Source organism: Gigantopelta aegis, chromosome 7 (genome assembly GCF_016097555.1).
Source record: "Gigantopelta aegis isolate Gae_Host chromosome 7, Gae_host_genome, whole genome shotgun sequence".
Classification (NCBI taxonomy): domain Eukaryota; kingdom Metazoa; phylum Mollusca; class Gastropoda; order Neomphalida; family Peltospiridae; genus Gigantopelta; species Gigantopelta aegis.
In genome coordinates, this window is record NC_054705.1 from 44,865,454 (window position 1) to 44,879,193 (window position 13,740).

Here is a 13,740-nt window from a genome sequence, read left to right on the forward strand (position 1 = left end):
ATGTTGAATTGTGTTAAAGAAAAAAAGTAACATCTTTGCCTTAAATGACCAAGTAGGTTGGCTCAATTCGTTAGACGTTGTTTGCTGTTCAAATTTTCTCCCAAGGCTAGATATGTTTGTTTCAATTTTTGAAAAATTAAATCTCTATATTTTTTTTTTTTTTTTTTTTTTTAAATATTTAAAAAAAATTAAATCTGAATATTTTGATTTTTTTTTTTTTTTTTACAAAAATTAAATCTGTATATTTAGATTTTTTTTTTTTTCATTTTTGAAAAATTAAATAGATCTGTACTGGAGTATATTTTGATTATTATTTTTTTAATTTTTCATGTATATTTAGAATTTAAAAAAAAAAATTAAACAAATAAAGCTGTTTACTTAGAAAAAAACACATTAATATTAAATCTGTATATTTAGACTTGTTTTTAATTTTTAATATGTAAATACATAATATTTAATATGTACATGTATATTTTTTTTAATTAATTTTTTTTAAATTTAAATTTAGGTACTTTATGGCATTGAAATCTAGAACTTATGGAGAAAAGTTAGGATACCAAAAATATTATTTTCCAAAAGATGCAGAGCTGACTATTTTTAATTAACTTATTTGACAAATGGTATCAATAAATGTAAAGTACATTGCAGCTTTTGAAACAGTGTTAACATACAGCTGTGACATACAATGTACAGTTGCATAATTGTTGTTTGGGTGTGTAAGCTACAAGTTACAATTTATCGTATATAGATGTAATGATTTTTGGGAATGACATTTTGTTGAATTTTATTTTGAATTTGTTTAATGATATATGGGCTTTCCAGAGTATGTTTGTTTGTTTTTTGATCAGTGCAAATAGTATTTTTTGTGCACCAATAAATGTACACTCGCCAAAATAAGAAATTGCATTTTAAAAACATCAAATTGTATTGGAATGTTAGATTGTATTATATATACAGCCATATGTTTTCATAGTTAACTTTTGTCAAGTTCACTTTGACGAGATAACGTTTTGTAGATCATTAAAGTTTGCAAACAACAAAGTATTGTGAAAATTGCAAATGAATTATAATCACCACACGATACCATTCAGTTAACTTTCTGTATGTTAGTTATTCTTATTAATTAAAACAACACATGTCGCACACGGCTTGGAAGGATTCACTTCAACGCTGAAACGGGAGAAAAAAAATTGCATTTTGAATAAGTTAAAAAAAATATATATTTCTTTGAATAACAGCTGACATCACAGTACTTCCTATACACAGTTTCACTGCTGTTGGCATCTTGCAAATTCCAATACTTTCATGATGCACCACATAACGGTTCTACAGTATTTTGATGTGCAATCATCATTATATACCTTGATAAAAGAGATGACTGGATAAATTTCTATGTTTTAGTGTTTTGGCTTTAGCTTATACGCTTTTTAGTTGTCTGATCTGTGTGTGGCTGTTTAGTGTGTAAAGTTTGAACAATCAGTTATAACCTGTCTCAGAAGGGTGCAAAACCTGTCATAATATTTATGATATTTTGTATGTATTGACCTACTTTAATTATGTACGGGGAGGGAGAACAGTATGGGGAGGGAGAACAGGAGGTGTTTTTGGGTTGGGTTTTTTTTAATATGTTTACTTGTCTCAAATCTGTGCACATTTGCTCATTTTCTCCCATTTTACAAATATAAATGCATACAATATATAATATTATCTACGTTTTTTTGCTGTACTTTGATTTGCAAAATCCTGGTTTCCGAAATGAAATATTCAGGGCAACAAAAAAAAATGCTTACTTATACTTTTAGAAATCATGATTATAGTGGTGTGCTGAGGGCTTCTTCAATTTGTGTTTGTCCTAAGCTACCACTACCAATTTTATTATTTTATTTTTGTTCTATTTTATTTCTTTATATTCATCTAGTCGTTACTAAAGAAAAAACATCCGTAAATGTGTCATGTGGGTATATTTTCATACAGCATGTTTGTTTTTGTTATTTTATTGTACATCTTTCTAATATAGAGGACACTCCCCGAGTGTCTTGTCATATTATAATTTATCATCACGAGTTGATAAAAGTATGAAAACTGAGCCTTGCCAAGGATTTTTATACTTTTATCAACGAGTGCTAATAAATTATGATATCACAAGACACAAGATGAGGGATATTCTTTTTATCATCCATTATCATTTATTTCATTTGCGATAATTGTAAACAAGACTCGTTAACTAGCAGAACGACAGTGGCATGATGTCACTAATGATAGGTTTAGTACTGAAACATACACAGTGACAATCGTAACAAAAAGAAGCGATATCACCTAGGAGAATATCGCAGGAGTTATAGCAGATTGTAGTGCCAGCAATATCTCCTACAAAAGCCTTTAATGGATGATAAATGTTTATAGCACATTTTTTAGTTGTTTATTTATTTTTGCATCTTTAAAAAGAATACAATTCTACAAAACTTTAAAGGCATATACAGAAAAATCCTTTTGCAGTCTAGTCATTATTAATGAAAAAACAGTTATAAACATATAGCATTGTAATATGTTTTCATACCATATGATTTTTTGTTATTTTATTGTGCATCTTTCTAATAGTACTTATTATTTATTTATACATATTTTTGTGCTTATATCCAATTAAGGTTCAAGCACACTGTCTTGGGCATACACCTCAGCTATCTGGGTGGTCTGTCCAGGACCGAGGGTTAGTGGGTAGTGGTTAGTGAGAGAGAAGAGGGTGTAGTGGTCTTATACCTACACCTACCCACCGAGTCATTAAAACTCGCTCTGGGCTGGACCCGGTACCGGGCTGTGAACCCAGTACCTACCAGCCTTATGTCCGGGCTACGTGAACCCAGTACCTACCAGCCTTATGTCCGATGGGTTAACTACGACACCACCGAGGCTGGTACCGGGCTGTGAACCCAGTACCTACCAGCCTTATGTCCGATGGGTTAACTACGACACCACCGAGGCCGGTACCGGGCTGTGACCCACCTACCAGCCTTATGTCCGATGGGTTAACTACGACACCACCGAGGCCGGTACCGGGCTGTGAACCCAGTACCTACCAGCCTTATGTCCGATGGGTTAACTACGACACCACCGAGGCCGGTACCGGGCTGTGAACCCAGTACCTACCAGCCTTATGTCCGATGGGTTAACTACGACACCACCGAGGCCGGTACCGGGCTGTGAACCCAGTACCTACCAGCCTTATGTCCGATGGGTTAACTACGACACCACCGAGGCCGGTACCGGGCTGTGAACCCAGTACCTACCAGCCTTATGTCCGATGGGTTAACTACGACACCACCGAGGCCGGTACCGGGCTGTGAACCCAGTACCTACCAGCCTTATGTCCGATGGGTTAACTACGACACCACCGAGGCCGGTACCGGGCTGTGAACCCAGTACCTACCAGCCTTATGTCCGATGGGTTAACTACGACACCACCGAGGACGGTACCGGGCTGTGAACCCAGTACCTACCAGCCTTATGTCCGATGGGTTAACTACGACACCACCGAGGACGGTCCAATAGTACTGGGTTTTTTGCTACATTTTTATAGCATGTTTTTCGGTTGTTTATTTGGGGTCTTTTCACATTTAAAAAGAATAAAATTCTACAAATCTTTAAAAGGCATATTCAAACAAATCCTTTTGGAGTCTAGTCATTGTTCATAAATAAACAAGTTGTAAACATGTATCATTATGGTATGTTTTCATACAGCATGTTAGTTTTTGTTATTTTATTGTACATCTTTCTAATACTGTTTTTTGCTACATTTTTATAGCATATTGTTTGGTTGTGTATTTGTATTTGTTTTTGGATCTTTAAAAAGAATAAAATTCTACAAATCTTTAAAAGGCAAATACAAAAAAAAATCTTTTGGAGTCTAGTCATCGTTAATAAAGATAAAACGTGTCAACAGGATATATTTACATACAACATGTTTGTTTTTGTGGGGGTTTTTGGTTATTTTATTGCACTTGTTTCTAATAGTACTGCTTTTTGCTACATTTTTATTGTACATCTTTATATTTACACAATTGCAGCCATTTTCTGTATATTTAAAAATTGTTCAACCCAAAAGGATATTAAGGAGAAACTTGAGCTAAGATTCCATATGTATGGCAAACTGGCAACTCTTCCGAAGTTCCCCCATTTCTATTCAATGTATGGATTAGGGTCTGATTAGGGTTAATGGTCAGGATAAGAGATGAGAGGTCAGGTTAAGTTTTTAATTTAACGAGAAAATAATCAAAGTTTTCTTCAGTATGTTACATTGTGATTTTATTATTAGTTTTGGGTTTTTTTACTCATAGGATCATTTTGTATTACAATCTTAGGAATTAGGGGCCTATATTTTCAAAGCAATCTTAGCTGTACAAAATCATAAAACTCTCGTAAGCTATGATGTTACTATGGCATGTGCTATAATGATGTCACAGCCTACATTGGTTTTACGATATAACACTAAGATGGCTTTAAAAATATGGGCCTAGTCCTAGTGCTTATAAAACTTTTTAGAGTCTAGACTCAAGACTCTAATAGTCTGAGACACTAATGTCATGACAACATCATACAAATTGTATGTGTGTGACGTCATTAGAGATGGAGTCTGGACTCTAAGTGTTTTATAAGCATGGGCCCAGGGGCCTCATTCACAAAGCTCTCTTAGGCTCTGCTAGACAACAAAGCATCCTCTTTGTAAGTATTTTAGCATTGCACTGCGAGATCGTAAAGTTGCGAGAGTTTAGTGAATTAGACCCTGGTGTCAAACCATTGCAGTTGTGCTCATTTTGATTCCTGCCAGTATTATTAACACTAATATTGTGCTGAAAATAGTACTGGAATATACCATCACTACATAATGTTCGTCTAGTCACTCGTTTATGCTACAAAATTTTAATATTGTTAAATATTTATTTTTTTGGTAGACCATATAGTGTTTGCTATATAGTGTTACCTTGTATTAATTTATGGAAATAATGTTTACATTTTTTGGCTACATTTGTATAGTAGTTTATTTTGTTTATATTATATTATTGTTGATTTTTGTGACATCAAGTTATATAATATTTGTTAAGGATTGTGACATCTAGTTATATAATTTTTTTAAATATGTTTATCGTTTTACAAAACAAAGTCATTTATGAGTGAGAAAATGAAAGTGAAATCAGTTGTGAGTGACGTCAATGTTTTTGTGTGAATTGGCATTTTGCAAATACAATAGAATAATATATTATCATATGATTGAGGGTATTCCTATCAAATATACATGACAGTGTATACAAATGTAATACTGATGACCTACTTAGAAAAAGAATCTCACATTTTGATACTAGTTATCTTCCTTTGTAAGAGTTACCTCCGTAAACACTGCAGGAAAGTGTTGCATTAATTGTAACAAATGTTTACTTCTGTAATTTATTTGTTTACACAACTGAAATTGCAGTTTTACACCAGTATTAATATTATTGTAATACCGGGTATATTTAGATTGAATTTTTTTTTGAATTTTTTTTTTTTAAATTTTTTTTGGCAATATACATTTTATTAGTATTTTTGCTTCATGGGTGTTTCCGGGAATTTTAAAAAGAGGTTTGTTATTGTAATTATTTAGTACATTATTTTATGGCTAAAGTGTTTGGGTTTGGTGGGGGTGGGGGTGGGGTTCTTTGGGGTGGGGTTCTTTAGGGGGTTCAGAGTAAATAACAGGGGGTGGGGACGGTTGCCAAAGATGATTTGTTAACACCCCCTGAAGTTGTCCATGGTGGTGCCCCTGGTATAAGAGCCATAACCAGTTGGGGGGGGGGGGGGGGGGAGGAAATTAAATTTTATTATGTGTGTATGTTTAATTATGCTAGCACTGTATTGGTTTTTGTTTTCTTTTTCTTTTTTAAACATATACAGATAATTTCAAAAACTTTGATATAAATGAAAAAATAACAAATGACTGTGTCCTCCATGTAGTTAGCTATTGATCTTTTACCCTTGTATATAAAATCTACTTAGTTGTTATACTTTGAGAAATCAAATTTACTTAGTTACGCTTTCTGAGAATTGAAATTTAGTTAGTTGTTATAATTCTTTCTGAGAAATGCAGCCAAATACAAAATCTGAATGGACCAAATTGCCTAAGTGATAATGTAACCACCAGAAAAGCTTACGCAGTGAAACCTACTATAGCAGCCACTTGTATGAAGCAGCCACCTGTTAATAGGGCACATTTTTATTCTCCGAAATCATCTAGTATAAACTAACCTGTATTATGCAGCCACTTCTGTTAAGAGGCCACATTTTTATTCTCCCAGATCATTTAATACAGAATAGACTTGTATTAAGCAGTCACCTGCATCCGTTACAAAATAAAGGACCAAATTTCCAAAGTTGATGAATCAGATGTAACCACTAGAAATTATTATATTTGCCTTCCACGGTGAAAAAAGATTATTGTTGAACTCAAATTTGGGGGGATGTTGGGGTTTTTTGTGATTTGGTGGCTGGAGGGTCTTGTTTATTTGGGGATGGGGGGGGGGGGGGTTGTAGGGGGAGTTGTTGTTTGTTTTTCTAGCAATAAATATTAGAATCAAAAAGTATACATTATACATGGGTTTGCTATGCAAAACCTGTTTTTTTATTAGACTTTATGCACTAGTTTTCTCCTTCATTGTACACAGTTTTTATTATTGAAGTCTTTATGTATGACCAAGTTGTAAATGTTAAAATATGTAAATACAGAGAGAGCAAACACACATCACATTAAACATACATCAGGCACGGATCTAGGATTTTGTAATACAGGGGCTCCCATAACATTAATATACTTGCTGAAAAAAGTTACTGTGTACAAACTGAAGTGGTCTTGAACAACTGTAGTTTGTAAATGGTTGAAATTTGTCACCAATGTGGGCACATCATAATTGTGCAGATTGTCACATAAAGAATGACCAATAAGTAATTTCTTGAAAATTATTTAATTTTGCCTTCAGTACCATTAAATATATTCCTTGGTAATACATGAATAAAAACTTGTTTGTGAGTATATAGTCTTTAGGTAGGTGGTGTTGATAACAAGCTTTATCACATTAACACAAAGTACATTTTTATTACTTCACCAAAAATAGAGGGCCCCTACCTACATCTGTGCCTGTATATGTACAAAAAAAACCTGCAGCAAAGGGCACCTTCTTTAAAACAACCACCTGACTATTGTGTATCAAGCACCAGGCTTATAAAACTTATTTTATCTAAACTTAGCAACGTCTTCAGATCTTAAAGGGACTATTTTGTCTGTTGTGTATCAAGCCACAAGCTGACTCTAAACTTAGCAACGTCTTCAGATCTTAAACGGACTATTTTGTCTGTTGTGTATCAAGCCACAAGCTGACTCTAAACTTAGCAGCGTCTTCAGATCTTAAACGGACTATTTTGTCTGTTGTGTATCAAGCCACAAGCGGACTCTAAACTTAGCAGCGTCTTCAGATCTTAAAGGGACTATTTTGTCTGTTGTGTATCAAGCCACAGGCTTACTCTAAACTTAGCAACGTCTTCAGATCTTAAAGGGACTATTTTGTCTGTTGTGTATCAAGCCACAGGCTTACTCTAAACTTAGCAACATCTTCAGATCTTAAAGGGACTATTTTGTCTGTTGTGTATCAAGCCACAGGCTTACTCTAAACTTAGCAACGTCTTCAGATCTTAAAGGGACTATTTTGTCTGTTGTGTGTAAAGCCACAAGCTGACTCTAAACTTAGCAACGTCTTCAGATCTTAAAGGGACTATTTTGTCTGTTGTGTGTAAAGCCACAAGCTGACTCTAAACTTAGCAACGTCTTCAGATCTTAAAGGGACTATTTTGTCTGTTGTGTATCAAACCTAGCATCGTCTTCAGATCTTAAAGGGGCTATTTTGTCTGTCGTGTATCAAGCCACAGGCTTACTCTAAACTTAGCAACGTCTTTAGATCTTAAAGGGACTATTTGTCTCGTGTGTCAAGCCACAGGCTTACTCTAAACTTAGCATCGTCTTCAGAACTTAAAGGGACTATTTGTCTGTTGTGTATCAAGCCACAGGCTTACTCTAAACCTAGCATCGTCTTCAGAACTTAAAGGGACTATTTGTCTGTCGTGTGTCAAGCCACAGGCTTACTCTAAACTTAGCATCATCTTCAGAACTCATTAAAATATTCATTTATTAAAATGTAAAATCTTTGTTGTTGATAAAGGCTTCGTTGGTTGGAAAAATCTCACAATAGAATAAAACAGTATACATTATGTATGGGTGTGATATGCAAAACCTTTTCCTTTTTTAAAATTCTACTTCACTAACTTTACCTTTCTCCTGCATTGTACACCGATTTTATTGAAGTCTTTATATATGACCAAGTTCTAAATGTTAAAATATGTAAATACAGAGAGCAAACTCCCATCACATGTTAAATCATGGTTGCTAAAGTTTTGTTTTAACAACACCACTAGAACACAGTGATTAATTAATCATCAGCTACTGGATGTCAAACATTTGGTAATTCTGACACGTAGTAATTGGAGGAAACCCACTACATGTTTCCTTATGCAGCAAGGGATCTTTTATATGACGTTTCCCACAGATGAACATCCAGTATGTTCTAGTGGTGTCGTCAAAGAAAAACAAACTTTAATAAAGCCTTGGTTCGATACTTAAATTTTTTATAAGTATGGCTCATGATCTATCTTTCATGTAATAGGTATGTATACTATCTGAGAGCTGCCAACCCCTAGCCGCAAGTGAGGGTACCATTCATGACAAGCTGAGAGTAGCAAATGATATTTGAGCGTAGCATGGCCGAATGTCATAAACAGCAGCAAAAGAAAACACCAAATAACTTTGAACACAAAGATGCACGATTCATTCTGCTAGCATCACATTAGACATCATTTGTGATAAAGATGAAACGTATACGCTTGGCAAATAAAACATAATTTGTTAGTAGAAACGTTGGCCAAATACACTAATCATCCAGTTATGTTTATCTGTTGCAAAAGTTATTACTGGTTTTCATGAGCGTATCATACTGGATTTTTTTCAATTGAGCGTAGCAATTTGGGCATGAGCGTAGCAGCGTATCAAAAGTCTACTAAGCGTAGCAAACTACATCCAAAGCGTAGCAGTTGGCAGCTCTGCTATCTTCATATAAGTCCATCTGGTTTTAAAGGTACCACTGAAAATTGGAACCGTAGTATTTTATGAAGGTAGTCTGTTGAGAACTCGAGGGACCATAAATTTAAATTTTAGAAAAAGGTGCATCTTTCAAACACAAAAATTCTAGTCCAAATTCTCTCCAAAAAAAATTAAGAACCGACATAAACACTTAGGGGCCCTTGGGTATTGCAGTACTATTCTGCATGTTTGACCATACCATTGTAGTTGGAAGAACTTAATCAAATAACTTGCATGGTTGTGTATAAAAATGGAATACACGCATGCGTATTCTAAATTTGAATCTCACGAAAAGGGGAAAAAACAGATGTGTGTGCAGAGGGGGGGGAATATGGGGGTTGAAATATTCCCTGCTTCAAGCAAATTTTCTTCTTTTTAATATATTTTCTGGGAGTATGACCAGATTCCCTTAAAAACTTTGCTTGCCAGTGCATTCCCCAAACAGCATAATTTTATGCACATGCCTGAATAAAGCACAATTTTTCTTTCAAAATATGTTTTATATATATTATATATGTTATATTATATATGTTTATGTTTTGTGTCAGTTTACACCAGTCTTTAACTCATTTCGGCTTGGGCAAACGTCCAGACATTTGTGTGCCAATTTGTGATGTTTTTGTCAACAATTTAGTTAGAATTTGCATTTTGTCTCCTTTTGCAGGTTTTTTAAATATTATTATTATTATATTTTTATGTACATTTTGCAGAGCTTATGACAAATAAAAAGACTTGCCAATTACACTAGTGGTTGAAATCTGTTTTGACGATGATTCTTGCAGAATTGTCAAAGGAAAAAGAGTGCAGTTACAAGACAAAGTGTGGATGTTTTTACCAAACCCACTCTGTGCCCTGATTGACTTCCCCACCAGTGCCCCATAACATGTATGTCAAAGGCTGTGGTATGTGCTGTCCTGTGAGGAAAGAGCATATAAGTTTCATTGTGCTCTACCACAGAAGACATTGTAAGCAACAATTACCTGTTTATAAAGGACATTTTGTATAACAACTCCATATATTTAACAGAGGGAATAGGAATATAAATGTCCACAATAATCATTCTGTGGCAGTGAATATCTCGCTTGCCATAAACTTATTTGGTGTTGCTTATAGTTATCCATAGACATTCATCTCAATGCTTCACTTCATGTGCAGTCAGCCTGGGATCAGTGGGCCCATTGGGCTATTTCTCACTCCAGCCAGTGCACCACGACAGTTATATCAAAGGCTATGGTATGTGTTATCCTGTCCATGGGATGATGCATATGAAAGATCCCTTGCTGATAATCGAAAAAAGTAGCCCATGAAGTGGCGACAGCAGGTTTCCATAACCATATGTCCAAAGCCATATAACCATAAATAAAAATGTGCTGAGTGCATCGTTAAATAAAACATTTCCTCATCTCAATGCTTCGCTTGATGCACTGTCGGCCTGGGATCGATCCCCGTCAGTGGGCCCATTGAGCTATTTCTCACTCCAGCCAGTGCACCATGACTGGTATATCAAAGGCTGTGGTATGTTACATCATAACAAAAATTGCATACATACAACAATTTTCATCAATATTTATTTTAATATGGCTCAGCTTAGTCAACCATTGTCAAATGTTAATAATTTAAAAAAACAAATAAACAACAATAAAATGTAATCCAAGTAATTAAAATAACTCATTATGTTGGTATTATTTTTTTCAACTTCGTATTATTAATTATTTTTTTAATGCCCAAACATTTTCGACCCTTTGTAGTTGCAGCTTCAATGTACAATATTACAGAGTCAAAATTATTGAACTCCAATGCTCAACTGGACCAGATGCAACATTTTGAACCTTTAAAATTTGTACTGTGATACTCAACTGGACCAGATTCAACATTTTTAACCTTTAAAATGTATACTGCGATACTCAACTGGACTTGAACCTTTAAAATTTGAACTGCAATACTCAACTGGACCAGATTAAACATTTTGAACCTTTAAAATTTGAACTGCAATACTCAACTCGACCAGATTCAACATTTTGAACCTTTAAAATTTGAAATGTTCTGAGGTTTCTACCATTATTAAGATATTTTTTATTTGCAGGACATCTGTGATAACTACACTTACACATTCCATTGGTTTCAAGAAGATCCAGTTTAGACAAAGAGGACACAATATTTAATATGCTATTATAGCTGGGAACACATAACAATGGCTACAAACTCAGCAACGTCTCTTTCTCAGTCTAGATGCTGAACTGGTTAAGAATGTAAAAAAGCTTTCTAAAACATCTCCCAATCATTGTCATATCCAAATATCTAGCTAAATATTAGCCTCATTCAATGTAGAATTTTTACACTTGTGATAATGAGACTCATTCAGTGTAGATTTTTTAATACTTGTCTTTTTGTCAAGGGCTCATTCACTGTAGTACTTTTACACTTGTCTGGGTAAAATCAGCCTCATTCACTATAGGATATTTACACGTTCATGGTTACTCTGCTCAGTAGCTGTAGAATATTTACACTTGTTTATGTATCAGTCTCATCAATGTAGATTATTTATACTTGTGTAGGAACCTTTCTCTTTAGCTGTGGACTATTTACACTTGACGTAAAGGTGTTAGCCTCAGTCAATGTAGTATATTCAGGGTCGTAGTTAGGATTTGTTGTTTGGGGGGGGGGGGGGGGGGAGGGGCAACTGAGTAGTTAATAGTCTAAAACTCCTTTTTTAAAAGTTTTTATGCTTTCCGAATTTTTTCCTTGCCCACCTGCTAGCTACGGCCCTGATATTTGCACATGTCTAGGAATTACAAGAATATTTATGCTTAAGATTTCACTTTAAAAAATATTCAAAACTTTCAAAATTTATCAATATGTGATTTGTTTTAAGTACAATATTTCCACTTCACAACATGCAGTCATCCTCATGATGGTTCAGTGCAGAGTTCTAACTTCAATACTTCTATGGTTTTACACTTCACAGTGTGCAGTCATCCATGGTTCATTGCAAATTACCTACACTTCAATACTTGTATCAATTTATAATTCACAATGAGTAGTCAGCTTGTATCGATTTACACTTCACAATGTGCAGTCAGCATGTAATGATTTACACTTCACAATGGGTTGTCAACTTGTATTGATTTACACTTCACAATGTGCAGTCAACTTGTATTGATTTACACTTCACAATGTGCAGTCAACTTGTATCGATTTGCACTTCACAATGTGCAGTGATCTTGTATTTATTTACACTTCACAATGTGAAGAGTAAATAAATACAAGATGAAAGAAAGAAGAAAGAAGTGTTTTATTTAACGACGCACTCAACACATTTTATTTACGGTTATATGGCGTCAGACATATGGTTAAGGACCACACAGATTTTTTTAGAGGAAACCCGCTGTCACCACATAGGCTACTCTTTTACGACAGGCAGCAAGGGATCTTTTATTTGCGCTTCCCACAGGCAGGATAGCACAAACCATGGCCTTTGTTGAACCAGTTATGGACCACTGGTCGGTGCAAGTGGTTTACACCTACCCATTGAGCCTTGCGGAGCACTCACTCAGGGTTTGGAGTCTGTATCTGGATTAAAAATTCCATGCCTCAACTGGGATCCAAACCCAGTACCTACCAGCCTGTAGACCAATGGCCTGCCACGACGCCACCGAGGCCGGTAAATACAAGATGACTGCACAATGTGCAGTCAACTTGTATCGATTTACACTTCGCAATGTGCAGTCAACTTGTATCGATTTACACTTCACAATGTGCAGTCAACTTGTATCGATTTACACTTCACAATGTGCAGTCAACTTGTATTGATTTACACTTCACAATGTGCAGTCATCTTGTACTGATTTACACTTCACAATGTGTAGCCAGCTTGTATCAATTTACACTTCACAATGTGTAGTCATCTTGTACTGATTTACACTTCACAATGTGTAGCCAACTTGTATTGATTTACACTTCACAATGTGTAGCCAGCTTGTCTTGTATTGATTTACACTTCACAATGTGTAGTCGTCTTGTATTGATATACACTTCACAATGTGTAGTCATCTTGTATTGATTTACACTTCACAATGTGTAGTCATCTTGTATTGATGTACACTTCACAATGTGTAGTCATCCATGGTTCAGTACAAATTACTTGCTTCAATACTAGTATCAGGCTCATTCTGTATAGAATATTTACTTATCTGCCTCACTCGTATGAGACTATTTACACTTCTCCTGTTTACACTTCTCCGAATACAGATTTGATCGCTTTAGACTATATACATTTCTCTATGTACACTATAATTAACTTTAATTACATATGTATAAGAATTGTCTTTTTCATTGCAGAATATTTACATTGCCGATGTACTGGCCTAGTGCAGCACAGACGGTTTTGTCAATGAATCGGCCTGATTCAGTGTAGACTGTTTTGTCAATGTATCGGCCTGATTCAGTGTAGTCTGTTTTGTCAATGTATCGGCCTGGTTCAGTGTAGTCTGTTTTGTCAATGTATCGGCCTGGTTCAGTGTAGACTGTTTTGT